The following is a 9,904-nucleotide window of genomic DNA, read 5'->3' as shown; positions in this document are numbered from 1 at the left end:
ATCAGCGTGGCACTCATTGGGCATCAGCGTGGGACTCGTTGGGCATCAGCTTGGGACTCGTTGAGCATTAGTGTGACACTCATTGGACATCGGTGTGGCACTTGTTGGGCATCAGCATGGCACTCAGGCATCAGTGTGGCACTCGCTGGGCATCAGCAAGGGCACTCGGTTGGGCATTAATGTGGGACTCATTGGGCATCAAGGTGGCACTCGTGCATCAGCTGGCACTTGTTGGGCATCAGCGTGGCACTCGGGCATCAGTGTGGCACTCGCTGGGCATCAGGGTGGCACTCGTTGGGCATCAGTGTGGGACTCGTTGGGCATCTGGGTGGCACTCGTTGGGCATCAGCTGGCACTCACGCATCAGCGTGGGACTCACTGGGCATCAGCGTGGCACTCGTTGGGCATCAGTTGGCACTTGCACATCAGCATGGCACTCATTGGGCTTTAGTGTGGCACACATTGGGCTTCAGCATGGCACTCGATGGGCATCAGTGTGGCACTTGCACATCAGCGTGGCACTCGTTGGGCATCAGTGTAGCACTCGGGCATCAGCATGGGACTCGTTGGGCATCAGCGTGGCACTCAGGCATCAGTGTAGCAGTCATCAGGCACTTGCTATTGCCAGATGGTTTACATACTTTCTCTTATTCAGTCTTGCAACAGTAGTTAATCAGGTGTAATTGCTGATTTCCAAGTAAGGAAACAGACAAAGAGAGTGTTGGTTGTCTGTGGTCACACTGTAGGAAGGGGAGAGTCGTCCCGATTGCTTGCGGAGCCAGAGCTCATTTCATTGTGCCATCATTTACTCTAGGATCTCGGTAGAATATGCAAAACAAATATAAGTGTAGATAAAGTTTTTTTTTTCTAACAGTAACTCACAGCTAAGTATTATATTTAAAAGGTATGTGCTGTTATCTTTTTAAAATTTGTTTGTGGGGCACCAGTGTGGCTCAGTTGGTTCAGCTTCTGCCTTCAGCTCAGGTCATGATCTCAGTGTCCTGGCATCAAGTCCCATTGGGGCTCCATGCTCAGTGCGGAGCTGGTTTCTTCCCTGTCCCTCCCCACCTCACTCTTTTTCTCAATGTCTCTCTCTCTCTCAATTTAATAAATAAAATCTTTAAAAAAAAAAAAAAGCCACTTCTGATTTATTCCCTTCACTACAAAGCCCAGATGGTGCCGTCAGAGCTTTAAATAGCCTGCTCTATGAGATAGATACATCTCGGGGCTGTGGGACGCGAGCATCAGGACATTTTCTTGCTCACTCACACAATTGCAAGACTATTTTGTTTACATTTTCAATCTTGATATTAAAGCAACTGATATTCACCAGGTCATAGAAAATTATAGCATAATCAATTTTCTGGTTTTTTTGGACAAGGCTTTAACTTTCTAATAGAAACCCAACAAAAAATATAACTCTTAATACTCCAAAATGTAGTACAGTATGCCAACCACCAAACTATCCTTTTGTGATGTTTTCAGGGAAAGGCAGTAAATTAGAATTAAGATCATCATCAAACCTGAACTGGATTAGAATTATATTTGTTGAATGAATAAAATGAAGTGTTAAAAGTATTCGTTGCTATTTTATTGCATAGGAAGATGAAAAAATTTGGTCAGCAAGATTGTTTCACTTTGAGATACAAATATAGCCAAAGATAGAACCCAAGGATCAGAATTAAGAATTTACCAAAACTTGAGTTTCTCTTTCCCTATAAAATGTAGTAAGCGATTCCTAAGTTTGTCTGGCTCTCTGCACACAGGCATCCTCCAAACTGGTAGTGGGGCTGAGGAATTCACCAGGATAAAATGGTGTCCTGATGCTGACTGGTCGGCAAAGATGGGTCAGATTATAGTGGGTATGGACTGACTTATCTCCACAGAGCTAATAAATTAAGAGGCTGCATCGCATTAAATGGAAATACTAGGAAGAGATGAGTTTCCCGTTGATTAGGAAACTCAGGCTGAGTATGAACCTCAAGTCTGAGCAATGGCAAACTGACCCAGAATTATTATTTTCAAGAGTATCAACCTCATTATCACTCTATCCCCAACATTTGACATAGTGCTTGGTACATAGTAGGGACTCCATAACTATTTTTTTTAATATCAAATGAATAAAGAAGAAATGACCCTTAATGAATTACTTCCATTTAAATTTTAGTCCCAAGAATAAAACCTTGAGATTCTACCTTTTTTGAGGAAAGACATAGAAAAAATAAGTAGATACGGATTTTAGACAAATAATTATGTATTTCATGAAGACAATGCTCATATCAAAATTTTGAAGAAATAAAAAAGTCTAAAAACTATGGTAAAAGGAAAACACATTTCATAAAATTATGTAGAATTCTCCAAATGGGAACACTGAGAAATTTCCACCAGACTTATCCTAACGGTAATCCTGTGTGGAACAGAAAACACATCTGATTCGTGTCCTACCTGCTTGTTCTTTAACTGTCCATGGGAGCAGTGCAATAAGCCTTATTTCTTCTCAGAGGAGTTTTACACAACTTCAGGTCATCCTAGTTTTCTGCAGACTGCCTCAGACTTCCTCAACCACTCCTAAAACGGTGGCGGTCCTAGTGCCGCCTCCACCACGTTGTCATCCTGCAAATAGACTCCAGGTCGCTGGGGTCCTGCAAAAGGGTAGAGGGGCCCTAACCAAAGCCCACAGAACCTAGGCGTAGCTGAATCTGTGGTTTTTCCCCATTTTGCTCGGTGCCTTTGCTCTTCTCCAACCTGTTACTCTGTGTGCCGAGAATACTTGCCTCCCTGCCCTGTTCCTGTCGTTAGGGTTTCCTCTAGGGACCCTTCAGTGATCATGACTACTTCGGAACCCCCTCATATTTCATGGCTCCCCTGTACTTAACTTTGCACTACACTGATCATCATAGAAAATGTATTTATTTGGATTCGTGATTCTTCGATGAGAACGTGTTTTTCCCACTAGACAGTAAAGCGCAGGAGAGAAAGGATCGTGACTGATGTTCGGACTTGCTATCTCACGGCTGGCACGGTGACTGACATGGAGGTAACAAAATGCTCTGTATTCATTTACCTATACTCTTGGGGAACTGAATTTCTGATCCCATACCTTTAGGTGAAATTTGCTTTGCTTTTCCCCAATCATTGTTGATTTACTTTTAGTATGGGTTCCCTAACGGTAACAGTGGGATTTTCGTGAGGTTTTTTTTGGTAACTGAAGTCACACAGTCCGTTAAAAGGTGAGCCTGGATCCCAACCAAGTCTTGACGATTCTAGAGCTTTCGCTTCACAGTGCCTCGGACAGAGAGAAGGAAGGTTCCGGTGCCAACGCAGACACTTGTGGGAACTCTGATGCTAGTCACAGTTCTCACCAATAAGCCCTGTGTGTGTTCACAGCGTGTGCAACGGGACACCCAAGAATTCAATATGCAGGACTGAACGCTTGTGGGCCGGGCTCAGCAGCTGTGGTGAGCCGTAGCCCCACGCAGCCCCTGCGACCCGGGGACCACAGACACAGGCACTGTGGGTCACATTGCCCCAGGCCCCTCTTCCAGATGGATTCCCAGGGAGAGGCAGGAGTGGGGATAGCCTCTGCCTCTGGTCTCGGAGACTGCATGGCAGCTACCCTGGGGTAGAGCTTGGTGATGTAAAGACGGTCATGCCGCGTGTCAGTTCGCAACCATGCCCTGACTTATCAATAATGCCTTCGCCGCCCTCCGCGCACCGTCTGTAACAGACGTCCACGTTGAAGAGACGTGCCTAACCCCTCTGTCCCTGCAGTTTGAAACGTCGGCTCCTTCCGCCCGACTGTGCTTCACGCCGCCTCTTCTCTGCTCAACGCCCAGCCTCTTCCAGGGCCTCCGGCTGCTGAACGGAGGCTGTTCTCGCGCTGGCACCCATGTGCCCGGGAGACCTGCTCCCGCCCGAGACGAGCGCAGCGGCTGAGGGAGCCTGACAGGTCACAGCCAGGCAGGAGAGCTCTCCCCGGCCACCAGAGTAGTCACTGACAGCGGCGCTGCGTCTCCTTCCCTGCCCGGATTGCACGGAGCCAGGGGCTGAATTCCCGAGAGAACGACTCAGGACTGGGGCGTTCGTGGGTCTCGCTGTCTCTGCAGCTTACGGGCCGACGTGGCCTCCCTGCCGCCTCTGCTGCAACTGCGGAGGGTCGGATTCTCCATCGCCGCCTGTGCGCTGACACTCAGAGGTGCGCTGGTGGGGCTCGGGCTCAGAGTGCCGTCACTGCGTGGACGGGCCTGTCCTCACAACGCGTCAAAGTCGTCGTGTGCGAGTTACCCTGTTATGTGGTTTCCCTGGAAACAAAAACTGTCTCATGTCTGTGCCGTAAGGGAGAGCCTCTCTCCCAGCCTTTTGGGCTAACCCCGTAGGGAGAGACAGTCCCTTGCCGTCGGCGAGGCGGGCACCCGCTCGCAGGGGGATGGTCCTGCGGTCCTTGTGAGGCTCTGTGCCCTGAGGTCAGTGTTGCCGAACACTGCAGGGGTCCTCAGGGGCCACGACTGCCGGGGTCCTGGGGGAATCTCTGGACATTCAGTGGTGGCGGCATAGGCTTCTGAAGTCACCTCCTTCTACTTTTCCTCCATGGGGGCCGGAGCTAAGCCAAGGGAACCCTGTTGGCATGGGGTCCAGCATATAGCCGGAGAGGGGCCCTGGAGCTGGAGTCAGGGGTGTATGGAACTTCTGTAGCCCCTGGGGTTTAGGGCACGAGAACCAAAAGTTGCTGTGGTGGGGGAGCTGCTGTGTGAGGTTCGAGCGTGTACAGATCACCAACGCAGCGGGGCCGCAGGTCTCTGGGGCTCACTGCCTTGACTCAGGTCTGGGGCTGGGATGAGACACACCATTGGCATGGCCCCGGGAATGAGGACCCGGGAATGAGGGCCCAACAGCAGCTCGGCCCAGGGTGCGAGTGCAGCTGGTCGGAAACCTCACTTGGGAGCCAGGCCCAGGCGGCAGCACTGCAGGTCCGTAGATGGTGAGGACATGGGGACCCCACGGCCACAGAGTGTGGGGCAGCAACAGCTCAGGCCTCTGCGGCAGGTGTCAGCATAGTACAGGCTCTGGTCCCAGGGACGCAGGGTGCCACCTTCAGATGGGCTCAGCATTAGTGAAGACCGGGACACCCTTGGTAGTGAAGGCTGTAGGTGTCCGGCTGATGTCACCTCCAGTGGTGTTTTCTGAATAAATGTACTATAGCCGACGAGTGTTTATACATTATATCATCTATGTTTTATAGAATATTGTGAAAATAATACAATTTTCATATACCCAATATCCGGTTTCTCCTTATTAGAAAATCTCACACTAGTGTGGTATATTTGCCACAATTAATGAACCAATGTTGATACATGATTATTAACTGAAACTCATACTTTATTCAAATTTGCCTAATTTTTCCTTAATGTCCTCATTCAGTTCCAAGATCCCTCCAGAACACCAGCTTACATGGTAGTCATGTCTTCCTAATCTCCTCTTGGCTGGGAGTGTTTCTCAGACTTTTCTTGTTTTTATGACCTTGATGGTCTGGAGGAGGACTGCTCAGGTATTTCATATGTCACTTGCTTGGAGTCTCTACACCTGGTTTTCATGATTAGACTGGGACTAGGGTTTGGGGAAGAAGACGTTGCAGTCTTGCTCACCATGTCGTATCAAGAATGGGTGTGGTCAACGTGACATTGTGGGGATGCGAGCCACGTCACCTGGTTGAGGTCACGTTTCTCAGGTTTCTTTACTGTGAAGTTAGTCTTTCCCCCACTTTCCGTGCATACTTGTTGAAAAAGGTCATCATACACAGCCCACGTCTAAGGAGTGGGGAGCTATACTCCAGTGTTTTAGAGAGAAGTACCCTCACTAGCCCATAAACTAAGGGGACATGCTGTGTTCCTGAGTGTACTGAGGGTCTGAAGCAGAGACATGCAGAGGTGCACACTACTGGGATGTCTTAAAAAGCAGTAGGAGGAGCCACCCTGCCTCTAGCATGTGGCTGAAGAATTAATCAACCGCACACACAGTTTGAGCTCAGAGTTTTGTTTCTGGATGTTACCAGCCCTGAGTTCAGGGAACTACTTCCAGGATTTGAAATATGCGCTATTTCATGTCGTATCGTAATCCTTAAATCTGTTTACCATGTCTAATTTCCCTCACTCTAACACTAACACCCAAGGATAAGCAGCTTATTGACAGCAGAAAGAGCCGCCTCTATGTTCATTTTAATGCAGGCCAGTGGTGATTTGGAAATGGAAAGGTATCTGAAATGGTTTGTACCTTTATTGTCATTATCAGCGTATGTCATTGTGGACACAGAGGCACAGGCTGTTTACTTCTGACTGAGTTTAAAGGTAGAGTCAGATTCTCAGATATTTGCTTGGGTATCTGAGAAGTATTCTCTGAGATAAAGGCAATTGCTACGAATCATATGAACATTGGCTTAATGAAGAGAAATTACTTTATAGTCATAAACTCAAAAAAGATAAATATACACATGCAGTTTGTGCATTTTCTATTAGTACAAATCAATTGCCCATATGAAGGGAAGGTGAGGTACATAGAGCCTCAGCCCACAGCGGGCCTCTGAGGGACAGACTCAGAGAGGAGAAGCAGAGACTAATCACGTAGGGTTAGAAGCGTTCTTGGCACAACTTGTTAGCAGTGTCCACCTTTGTCTCTCTCGTTTTGGTTCCTCTCTGATGAGTTAACTGGTCTTCCCAGGGATGCCTGCGTGGCTCAGTGGGTTAGCATCTGTCTTCAGCTCAGGTCATGATTCCGGGGTCCTGGGATCGAGTCCCATGTTGGCCTCCGACTCAGTGGGGAGCCTGCTTCTCCCTCTCCCTCTGTTTCTCCCCGCTCTCTCCGAAATAAGTAAATAAGATTTTTTTTTTAATGTCTTTTGGAGAGGAGAAGTGAGTTGGGGGAAATCGGAGGGGGAAATGAATCCTGAGAGACTGTGGACTCCGGGGAAACAAACAGGGTTACAGAGGGGAGGGTGGGGGAGGGGCGAGCCCAGGGGTGGGTACGAGGGAGGGCCAGGTCCGCAGGGAGCACTGGGTGTTACAGCAAACAAGGAACCTCGGAGCGCGACATCAAGAACCAATGATGTGCTGTATGGCGACTAACAGAACGTGATCACACACACACACACACACACACACACACTAGAGCGTTATAAACGGTGCTGTCCTTTGTTCTCGCAGACCGACGAATTCCTGCTACGATGACGTGTTCCTCGGAGAGAGCCCGACGGCTGGTGATGGGCCGCAGCCCCGGAGCTGAGCCCCGTGGGCCGCTGGTCATGTCTGCTATTTACACACTTGAAGTTTTCCTGCCAGTTTATTACTACATATTTTTTTTTTAGTAAAGCTGTGTTGAAATTTTATGTCAGTTGCCAAACTACTTTAAAATCAGGTTGTAAAGTTTTCTGTCCTGGAGCACACACTTTTCCCGTGAGAACGCATAAAACCCAGGACTTGCAACCATGGGGACTGTCGTTCAAGATATCTGCACTTATAAGCCAGAACGTGCAATTTCTCATAAAATAAATTCGAGGCGGTCATTTTCTTTGGAAGTATGGTATCCGTGAGCCAACTGTAACATGTGGTTCCAAACACTCAGTAAACTAGGTCTTTGTGGGGTCAACACGGTGGGACTTCAAGTGCAAGCACCGGAGCACAGAAGGCCGCGTGTCACCCACGTCCCGGGCTGCGGCGAGCGCCGGCCCCAGAGCTCCGTTCACACCCGACCTACCCGGGAGCCTGTCTTCCTTCTTTGTCTCGGGCTCACTTTAATACACAAAATGACACCTGCTCCCGCTTCCCAAGAAGAAAGGCAACTCTAGTGCGGGGGAGAGGCCTTGGCCTTGCCTTGCCGTCCCCAGGCCCCGGGCGGCCCTAGGTCCGCGGGTGAGACGGAGCACACGGCCCTGCGCGAGTCCTGCGGGCCCGGGAGGTGGGACTGGGGAGCGCACGGCCGGGCATCTACCATCTGCGGGCGGGTGAGCTTCTCCAGGCCGCAGCTGCCCCCGCGGGCGCCGGGACTCCGTGGAGACCGGACTGAAGCGGCTTCCCGGGCTCCCTGCTCCGGGCAACCCCCGGCGTCGCTCTGCGGAGCGCGGAGCTCAGCTTTTCGGGGGGACGTGGACGCGGGCACCAGAGCGACGTCCTCCGCGGGAGCCCGGGGTCCCTCAGACTCATTCCTCCGAGGCGGAGCCGACACGTACCAAAGCTGGGCTCGGGCTCCCGCGTCCCCGCGCCGGGGACGCACGACCCCCGCGTCCTCGGAGAAGACGAGGCTCCGAGACGGAGGAGAGACGGCAGGGGAGACGGACGCACGGACGGACGGACGGACCGGCGGCCTGCAGCGGGCAGGGACGCCGGCGGGGACTGTGCAGACGGCGGGGCCGGAGTCCAACAGGCTCGGGGCGGCCGCATCGCGGACACTGAGCGTCGGTTCGGGAATGGCGCGTCCGGCTTCGCTGTGCGGCCGAGCTGCGGGTCTCGAGCTGCGGGTCTCGGGCTCCGTCCGCGAAGAAGCCGCGTCCCCGCAGCGAGGCCGGCCGGGCAGGGCAGGGAGCGCCGTGGCAGAGGCGAGTGCGGAGAAGGACGCCCGCGCGCCCCGGGGAGACGGGCAGAGGCTCCCAGGGAGCCGCCAGCGGAGCAGGAGGAAGAAGCACTGAGCGTCCGGAGGAGACGGGAGGAAGCGCGGAGAGACGCACCCCGCGGTCAGGACGCCCGCACCGGACACCCCACGCGGAGCCCGAGCGGACCTGGAGGTGGCCCGGGGCAGGGGTGGCTCAGCCAGGGGACATCTGCCTGCCGCGCTCCCGTGTGTGACGCCCAAGCCCGGGACACTCTCGGGTGTGGAACACGGGAAAGTGTGAGAAACGGACGACCCAGTGGATAATTGAACACACGGCGAGAACCCCGTTCCAACGTCGAGACATAAGCTCCTTAAAGGCAAAAAGCACATGAACAAGTTATATTTCTATTTATTTATTCTATTTACATATTATATTTCTATTTATTTCTCTGACATAAAAAAAGGTCAGAGAGAGCCGGTCTGAAGAATTCGCAGGGTCGGCAGCCAGTGGACTGAGGTTGCATTTCTTCGTCCTACCCTCGGCGCTCTGCCGGTTTTATCAAAACGCTTCCACAACACCGGGTAATGGAGAGTAGGGGTTGGCGGTTAATAGGGGCTTTACCCGCGTGTGTGCCCCGCCTGTGCGTCCCGGCCGAGGCCTGCTTCGCAGAGCGCTTCCACAGAGCAGGCGTGTTCTCGTTTGAGCTATGGTTGGACGGACCTTCTGCCTTAGCACAGTGAGATCTTTCCGTGAGTGAATCCGGCCAAAGCATTCCAGCCGAGTGACAAGGAATCTGCCCGTACTCATGGGCCCTGCTGTGTGCAACGGCTGTGTGCAGTTTCTGAGAATTCTCTTCATGTTGGTGCATTTATCTCTATTATTGGTTATTGGTTATTTTGAAGACGACATATCTGCATGTTTTTCGTTTACTTGCTCTTTTAGCGGACCCCCTTCCTGCCGACTCGTGGTAGCTGGAGATGGAACACTTTGGAGAAGGGTGACCACAGTCGTGACCCCAAGACTCCGTTCCAATACATTAAAAAATAAATCTAACTATTAAATGAATCTACATGTTGAAAATATAAATCACAGACTGCCTCAGGATGGTCATGGATACTTTTAAGCAAACCCATTACATCTCTGAAACTTGAGAAGACCAGACAATCCGATCCCTTTCTCAGGGAGGGCTGCTGTCCTGGCAACAATCCTGCTGACCCAGTGGAAGATCAAACAATGCTTACGTACGATTAGTCGTTCAGAAACTGTGGCCTGGGTCTGGGACAACCTGTGACTTTTGGCCTGTGAGCTGCACAGGACTGTTTCCCCACC

The sequence above is a fragment of the Mustela erminea genome, chromosome 7, assembly GCF_009829155.1.
Source record: "Mustela erminea isolate mMusErm1 chromosome 7, mMusErm1.Pri, whole genome shotgun sequence".
Lineage (NCBI taxonomy): Eukaryota > Metazoa > Chordata > Mammalia > Carnivora > Mustelidae > Mustela > Mustela erminea.
The sequence above is the reverse complement of the archived record's forward strand: the minus strand, read 5'-3'. Positions refer to the sequence as shown.